We start from the raw sequence: 7,650 nt of genomic DNA, 5'->3' as shown, positions 1-7,650 counted from the left end.
ATAGACCAGTTTACAAACAAAATCCAATATGTAATTTTGGAATTCATAGCTATATCAAACTAGCCAAGAAATGTGGGCAGTCTATAGAAACTGGAAAGAGCAAGGAAATGGATGTTCCCCTAGAGCCTCATAAAATAACAGACCTGTTGACACCTTGTATTTAACCTAATGAGACCCATTTAAAAAAATCTAATTTGTACATCAGTTATAGGAAACTAATAATTTGCAACCAATAATGCTCCTTATAGAACACTAGATCATGGGAGCCTGAAAAAAAATGTTCATTTGTTTTAGCATTTTTATGGCAAATTATGAACATTGCTCTTTCAAACACTCTTAATAAAAAATAAAAAAAAGGAATCCTTAAGTCTGAGGTTGGATTATACCAAAAACTTATCTACAGTTATTGGATGCAGTATTCCATATATGTCTGTCAGTTTAAGTTCATCAATTCTATTATTCAAATTTTCTATATCCTTTCTGATTTTTTTTGGACTGCTTGATCTAACAATTACTGAAAGATGGTGTAAAATAATTGACTGTGGAGGTGAATTTATCTATTCTGTTTGATAATTCTTTCAATTTTTGTGGTATATACTCTTGAGACTATCATTATGTGCATTATATTTCAGAATTGCTTTTGTTTTCTTCCCAGAGTATTTAATCTCTTTGGATTAAGAAGTGATCCTCTCTACTTGCCCTCAAACTTTTTGTTCTTTAGCCTACTTTGCCTGAAATGTCATCATAACGTATATAACTGGATTTACTTAATTCCAGTTTGTAATCTTTCACATTTAACAAGTGCATCTAGTCCATCTACATTTCTTATCATTCTTTCTACTATTTTTATTTCATGATTTCTATTTGTCTTGCTTTTTCTATGTTTCTTCTTTCTCCATTAACTATTAGATTTTTCATATTTTTATTCATGTAACCACATTTTAGTGTTTATCATAGAAAGTCAAGTGTTTTTAAGTTTTTCAACTCTAAAGTTACTTAATAACTTATGCTCCTCTTGAAGGATATGAGGACATTAGAACTTAGACTATTTTAAACATTTTAACACCTTGCTTGAGATATCACTTGCATATTTTTGATCTACCATTTTTTAACTTGATAGTATATTTTCATTTATTCTGTTTGGGATTAATTGGGAATTTGGATTCTGTGGGTTGCTACTTTTAATCATTTCTGGACATTTCTCCATTATTTCATCAAAACATTTTCTCTGATCCAATAATTTTCAGTTATTCATTTGAAACCTCTAGTAGCTGTATTTGAACAGCCTCATTCTCTTCTCCATGTTCAATACATTCCTTTTAAAAATATTTTCCATCTTTCTGTGCTTTTGGTACTTCATTTCTGGATAATTTCCAGTTCTAACTTTCAGGCTGTTAAATCATAATCATATTATATTTCAGTTATAAAAATATTCATTCCTAGAACATTCTACTTTGTTTTTCAAATACTCTTAGTCACTATACTTTACCTCAGTGTTTTTAAAAATATTTATATATTAAAAAATACTTATTTTATATTGTGTTTGACAGTTCCAATATTGGAATTTATAGGTCAGATTTGACTCTCTTTTTCTTTTGGTTGTTATTTATAGTACATTGTTTTCACCTGAATCTTGTATTGTTTGCTGTGAGCCCATATTTCTTGGAATTTTAACACTGTGAATACTTTTCAGCCTGGGATGAACATGGGTTCTTTCAGAGAATATTTCCAGTAGTTCTTGCTATATGACTGGTAGCACCACCAAACTGAGACCATTAAATCTGAGGAACTATTCAAGGGAAGGCTGTTTGTGGTTATTAGTTCTCAAAGAGAAATATTTTTTTAATTTTTAACTTTTTTTGTAGAGACATATACACAACTCAAAATTTTCCATTTTAACCACTTTCAAGTGTGCAGTTCAGTAGTATTAAGTACATTCACATTGTTGGACTTTTCCCCCTTATAGTGACAGAACTTGAGATAGCCAGTCTTCTTGCTGGCCCCTGTTGGTAGGAGAAGGCAAGGGAGCAGAGTTTTTTTTCTGATCTACCTTGCATTGAAATGTCTAGCCCTGTAGGGGTCACAGGCTTATAAATGAGTGTCCTGTCATATTCCCCATCTTGGAGGTGGGCCCTGGTCTTTGTTTCTGTTCTCTGATATTCTTCAAAGTCCATAAAATCTAAGCTTAAGTTCCCTGGTTTCAATAAATGCCTTAAATGCAAATGTGAGCTTTTACTAATTTCTGTAGGTTCCTGTCTTTCTCTGGATTTTGGCCCAAATATGCCCTACGTAATGTATTGAAGAAGATATTTTTATATTTCATCTGTAAATTTTAGGGCAAACTAGTTTTTATTCTAGGATTCTATTCATCATTATCCTATTGGATTGGATAAGTTTTCCTTATCATTTTTATTTTATTTTTGCATCTCTGCCTTGGAAGTTATACATTCTACAATTTTAAAAAATTCTAAAATTTAAAAAATGGTAACATACACATTTGACATGAATTCTAAAGCAATTTATATCCTTTTCTCCTAAGAATAGAAAGATTAAAATGCTTTTATATGTTATTTGATTTCTGGCATTTTAATATTACTCCCCACCCCATCCAACCAGAAATCATTTTTATTATTATCTTATAGAGTCAACCCTTCTTTAGATGTAGCACTGTACCCAGTACATTCCTTTCTCACCACTCCTTCTTCCAATACATTTCTTCCTTCTGAATTTAACTTCTTTTACCATGAAGTATATCCTTAATTAGAGGAAATCTTCTCTCTTTTGTTCTTGATTTAAAATTGTTTTTTTTTCCTTATTTCAGAATCAAAGTTAAGATAGTGATTATAAGACAGTGATTATAAACAATTTTCTTTTAGCATATTAATTTTATTACCATATATTCTGGACTCCATTATTGCTACTAAAATATTATCAAAGGTAAAATTTCTTTTTTAAGGAAATTAGTCTGTTTCTTTCTCTTTTTCTATTTTTACAAACTGTTCTTTGCCTTTTTATTCAGCAGTTTAATTTCAATGTGGTCAGGTGTACATTTTATTTTATTTTTTTCTATATTTTATTAAATATGTTTCCCTAGTCAAGGACCCTTATCTTTACTCAGTTATGGGAAATTCTCAGTAGTAATCTTCAATATCAGGTTTTTCTGTTTTCTGGATTCTTTACAGATACTTTAATTAATATGTTAGACCTTCTCCTTCTATCTTCAAGGTCTGTTGTTAACTTTTCTTCCTTGTCTTCTATTTAACTGTGTTCATTCCTGGGTAATTTCATCACATACATATTCAAATGTATTAAACCTGTTCTGGGGATGTTGTTTTTTTTTTTTCTCCAGAAGTCTAACTTCATTCTTTCTAAACTTTCCCAGGTCTTCTGTGATTATGCCTTTATTCTAACTTATGCCTTCAATTTCTTTTTCCTATTATTATAATTATTGATATTTAAATCTATCTGACAATTTTTTAAAGAGTTTAGAAAGGAAATACAAATATTTTATTAAAGAATTTATAGAAGGACATACACAAACATAGTGTAGTTATCTCTGTATGGTGAGATTAGAGTGGATTTTTCATTTTGTTCATTTGTTGTTGTTGTTTTTACTTTATTTCTACATTGCTTATGTAATAATAGATACCCTTCAAAGCCAGAGAAAATAACTAGTGCTATGGTGCCAGGTTACCTATCATACAAACATCCTGATAATAAATAAATGTCAAATAGCCAAACCTACCATATGACAATCTACTGAGATCATTCAGATAACTAAACTGATTAGGGATCAGGCATAACTGTGGTTTAATACCACAGATTGGATATCAAAAAAAAAAAGGAAAAGAAGTCAAAGCTGTAAAAAAAGACACACTTTCTTAGATATTTTCAAATACATTTTATATCCACCTCTAAAGTGTTTTCAAGACAATGGAATGTCTGTAGCTTTCAGAATATTGTGCAATTTTCCTTTTCATATAATAACATTTCCCATTATGCATAATCTAACTGCAGTATGATTCTGTTTTAATATAAATCAATAATTTTCAAGCATTTTTAACAGCCTACTTAGTGCCATTTTAGAAAAGCACACATAAACATATAGCCCAGAGTATACACCTCTGATTTATATAAGAGGAATTATCCATTTAGCTTTTCTACAAAATGCTTTAGAAATAAGAAATAATTTGAAAATAAGAAATAATTTGAAAATTGCATAAAGAGAGGAAAATCATTGTGGCATCTTACAGCTCACAATTTTCAAAAATAGCAAAGCATTTTTCTCTTATATATTATACTACTATGCTTCAAGAATTCTTTACAGTCATCCTGTAAGTATTTATATTGAAATTTATGAAGTATGTATATTAAGACAATGAAAAATTCACCAATTTTGATTAGTACACTTCAGCAAAAAGTTTTTTAGCTTAAATGGCCAAAGCATTACTTGATGTTCATGTAAATTCTATTGGACCCAGAAGCTGACAAGTTTCAAAAGTGAATATGGACAGAATTATGAAACAAAAGAAAAGCTCAATAGCAACTTTAAAAGAAACATCTTTGTTCAAAGAAACATTTTAATGTCCCACATAGTGACAGCTTTCTTCCTTTTCTAGTCTTAAAGTGTTCTTTTTAGGGCAAAGTCCATATTTTCTTGAAATTCTTTAAATGTATTAGTTATTGGAAGAGATACTACACTTGTTTCTAATAGGAAAATTCACATGCAGACACTCAGTTGAAGGAGTGAGTTTAAATTAAGTAGGTGGAATGGAACTGCAACCAGTTGCAAAAATAAGAATATCTTCCATTGTTCTTGCAGATTTACAATTTTCAATACCTTATAAGTAACTGTTCCAAAATCCCAAAGTTTTATGTTAAACAATGGGTAAACTGTAAAAAGATCACTAAGAATTTTCACAGAAAGATTTTAAGGTTTATGATAGAGGATGCTGCAAAATGCTTCTGGAGAAGTCAGAATTTTTCCTAAAATGCAGAGTTTTCAGACCCTGCTTAAAACTTTCGAAAGGTGTTTGGGCTCTCTTAATTACATGGTAGAAAAGTATGTCTTTTACCAACATATATTTATCACTTAATGTCTAAGACATCCAATAAGCTGTAGGTAGTTAGAGCATTCATTTATTGCTGAGTTAAAGTAAGCCATATTTGTTGTAGTATTTATCTTGGGCATTAAGGGACAAGTTCTTTGACAAGGACGCTTCAAACAATGATGAGCTTTCAAGATGCTGCATTGAAAGACTCAGAAATTCTTGTTTTGATCCAGGATGCTCTTGGCCAAATTTATCATTTTCATTTACATAGGCTGTTTCAATTGAGTATGCAGGATTAAAGTTTTGATTTCTGAATCTATCTAAGGCACTATTCCAGATATTGGCTTTGTTGATATATAATCTTTTAGTTTTTCTTTTAATTGGGAATCCTAACTCTATTAATACAGTTTAAAAACTCTTCTAAATTTGCTGCCTAAGCCTTCTTCTAACAGGTTGATTCCTTGCTCCTTTCCAGGCCAGTGGGACTTCCAGGGGTGTTCTCATTAGATCTGGGCTCCAGGTGACTGAGTAATTTTGGTGATGACTCTTCTAACAATCAGTAATGTCCATATTATTTGAATTAGGCTAAGTTTGCTTTTTGGCTTCTTTTGAAATCCCCTAAATTGTAGATGATACCTTCCACATTCCAAACACTCCCAATTTTGTTCCCATGATCGTGGTGAGCAACAGTCTAAATGGGTTCCACTAGAACCACAACACTGACAGTGTTTTATTTCTCATTTGCTGTCAGGTGAATTCTATTCTTGCCCTTTACAGTGACATCCTTGGACATCACAAGGCTCATGGTGCTGCAAAAGCTCTCAATAAGCATTTTCCTCTAGTTCCCAAGACACATCTTTTTCAGGAATATGAATTCCATTCTCAACATCTCTTTCTGAAATGTATCACTATCATTGCATACATGCATCTGAAGAAAACACTCCTGCGTTTATTGCTTGAAACTGTAAGCCGTTTCTGTGAAACCAAGCCTTCTTACTACAAGGACTTCGTAATATACTATATGTTGGCCTAGGCTCAATAAATTCCAAATGGTACATGGTAAAGACTGTCTATAACAATTAGATGTAATTATATAACAGGTTGATGGTTCCAATGAAATGACCCAAAGTTGCCAGTAATCTGGAAAATACATTCTCTCTGAAGGCCACATGAAAAATGACAATAATTTTTTACACCGGGGTGCAACATATCCAATTAAAGCACCAGATTTCTTCCAAAGATAGGGTTTCTGTTTAGAACCTCTCTTCACTTACTTCCTCATGTCTTCTATAGAAAACCATAAACTCCTTCTTCTTTACCTCTCTGCCAAATTCCACTTGACATCAACGAAGTTCTGTGTGTCACCAGATTAATTTTCATTCATTTTACAAGGCAGTCTTGGCAGAAGTTCCGGGACCGGGGGTAGCACTTTTCCATTCTCGCGCTGCGGGACACGCCAACCGGGAGCAGCCCCAACCAACGGCCAGTAAGATTCAAATGCCCCTGCAGTTTTATTTAAAATGTTTTGTTTTTGTCAGGCCTGCTGACCATATGGGCTACCCTGCAAGAAGCAAGCTCTCAGGTAAGGTATATCCTTTACTGTTCAGTAACTTTGTGTTTTGCATGATTGCATGATCGTTAGAAGACCTTTATCCTTTAAAGGAGGTTTGCATCTGTGTCTCCCAAATGTCTTTAATGATTATCACTGGCCCTTTTATGTTCATTTTACAGATTGGCAGTACCCATAGAGAGCAAATTTGAAACACAGGCCCGTAACTTCTCAGGGAAGACTGTTTCCCCAATCAGAATTCAACCTTAGGAAGTTACCATTCCCTCTCACTAACTTGTACCAGTTGTTGGATGATTGGTCATTTAGAGGCTTTTCACTGATTTATTAATCACCAAAATGTACTGCCTTCATCTGTGAACCTGAATGTTAACACCCTCTCCTCTCCCGTATTTGAATGATTTTAAATTCTAAGCCCTTTGATTTTGAGACTAGTAACTCTCCATACAGCTTCTATGGATTCAGCTCATTCACTAGATCATCTGGTTTCCAGTTTTCTTGTGGCTTTTATTCCTTGACAGAGACAAATGCATTCATATAGCTATGCACATTTTTTTTCTTTATTTTTAAAGAAGTTTTATATTATATAAAAGTTACATCAAAAATACAGGGTATTCCCATATACCCTACCCCTCCCCCAATTAACATCTTTCATTAGTGTTACAATTGATGAACAAATATTGAAGTGTTGCTGCTGACCACGTTCTATAGTTTACATTATGGTTTACACATTACACATACAACTTATAGATTTTGGCAAAATGTATAATGGCCTGTATCTGTCACTGCAGTATCATGCAGAACAAGGCCAATGCCCCTCAAATGCCACATTTTATACCTATTCCTTCTTCCTCCCCTCAGAACCTCTGGTGACCACTGCCTTTATATCAGTGTTACAAGCTCTTCCATTACCAGAATAAGAAAAAGTCTACTTTGGTCCATAGTTGCATTCCCCCCTTATGTTTGTTCATTCCTCAATCTTGAGGATTTGGGGATAATGATGCCCACTCTGCTTCTGATTGAGAGGGGGCT

The 7,650-nt window shown here is 32.8% G+C and overlaps 2 pseudogenes; both read right to left on the bottom strand.

Moving 5' to 3' along the window:
- Positions 1 to 4,580: 4,580 nt before the first annotated feature.
- On the bottom strand, positions 4,581 to 5,164 carry LOC139436136 (G2/M phase-specific E3 ubiquitin-protein ligase pseudogene; annotated as a pseudogene).
- A 4-nt stretch (positions 5,165 to 5,168) lies between these two features.
- Positions 5,169 to 6,395, bottom strand: LOC105745194 (G2/M phase-specific E3 ubiquitin-protein ligase-like; annotated as a pseudogene).
- Positions 6,396 to 7,650: the final 1,255 nt, after the last annotated feature.

Source organism: Dasypus novemcinctus, chromosome 30 (genome assembly GCF_030445035.2).
Source record: "Dasypus novemcinctus isolate mDasNov1 chromosome 30, mDasNov1.1.hap2, whole genome shotgun sequence".
NCBI classification, from domain to species: Eukaryota; Metazoa; Chordata; class Mammalia; order Cingulata; family Dasypodidae; genus Dasypus; species Dasypus novemcinctus.
Note: the sequence above shows the minus strand (reverse complement) of the source record. Positions and strands in the feature narration are given on the sequence as shown.